The sequence below is a fragment of the Mus caroli genome, chromosome 8 (assembly GCF_900094665.2).
Source record: "Mus caroli chromosome 8, CAROLI_EIJ_v1.1, whole genome shotgun sequence".
In the NCBI taxonomy this organism is placed as follows: Eukaryota; Metazoa; Chordata; class Mammalia; order Rodentia; family Muridae; genus Mus; species Mus caroli.
The window spans coordinates 8,883,313-8,884,723 of NC_034577.1; positions in this window are offsets into that span (position 1 = coordinate 8,883,313).

Genomic DNA, 1,411 nt, shown 5'->3' on the forward strand with positions numbered 1-1,411 from the left:
TAAAGGGAGGTGGTGTTTCTTGATCCATTCGGTGGGCGGAGGAAGGATGCAAAGAAGCCCAGCTTCACAAGAGCAGTGTGGACTAGTGAGCACACACATGGTGCCTGGTCAGGAGAGAGCCTGTTCCGGTGCCTGGTAGAGTGGCCTCCACGTACCTATACTTGAAAAGGGTGAGTCTGAGGGATGGCACTGGCTAATTGGATGTGATGCTGTTTGCTGAGTACTTCTGTGAACACGTGGGGTGGGTGGGCCATGCATGAGTGCTATGCAGCTCTGAAGTGCTCGCTAGGCTTTTAATGAAAACATTGATTACTAAGGTTATTATCTTGGTAAAATAAAGTGCTTCTCCCACTGTGGTGGGCTTTAAATTAAAACACTGGCACTAAAGCACAAATGTAGAATTTGTGTTTAAAATATTCATGTGCAGTATTTTTGTTGACTCTCTCTCTCTCTCTCTCTCTCTCTCTGTCTCTCTCTCTCTCTCTGTCTCTCTCTCTCTCTCTGTCATGTGTTGACATTGAGTGTCTTCCTCAGTTACTATCTACATTAGTTTTTGAGACAGGATTTCCTACTGAATCTGAATCTCACTGTTAGGACCCAGGTAAACTATTAAGGCCTAAATGGAATGTTAAGGCCTAGGTAACAGTTACCTGTCTTTTCTCATATGATTCTGCTGTCACTAAGAAACTTTCTAATGCCAAGANTGATTACAGACTCTGCTATGTTCTACACCTTGGAAACCAATCACAATTGAAGTCAGTAGAGCGGTTTTATACAGTTTACTCACAATAAGCTTGGACCTGAACCAACCACTGAGCAGTACTCCCTGTGCCTATGTGTAAGTTTCCATGGTATAAGCTGCCCATGGGATGGGGCACCAACATAAGAAAGACACCGGCACCAATATAAGAAGCTATTTGGAATAAGACTTCCATTTTGAGTAGGGGTTGAGTAAAGTCTAAGTTGCCAAGACCTCCCTGGGAACTGACATCCTGCTTGGCAGAAAGAGACAGGCACGTGGGTAACTGAGATTCGGGTCGGCAAGCTAAGACATGAATGTTAGACAAGTCTCATCCTGGTAGACAAGTTAAGGCATGAATGTTAGACAAGGCAAGTCCCCTGCCACAGTTGAATACCCCAACCAATGGGAGCAGGATAAGTGCACAGCAAAGTCATGTTGCAAAGTCATGTTCCTAAGCAAGTCCTTGTCCCTACTCCTGATTGGTGGAATAACTTGGCACAGATGTTTGTGGATTTGGGGCTGAAAAACCCTGAAGGATCTTAACTCTGGGTCATGGTTCCGTTCCTGAATCTGGACCATGGCCCTCGTTGACCAGTCCTGGGGTATATGCTTGATAAACTATCCCTGTGTGACTGAGATCAGTGTTTGTGTAGTTTGTGAGGTGATTCG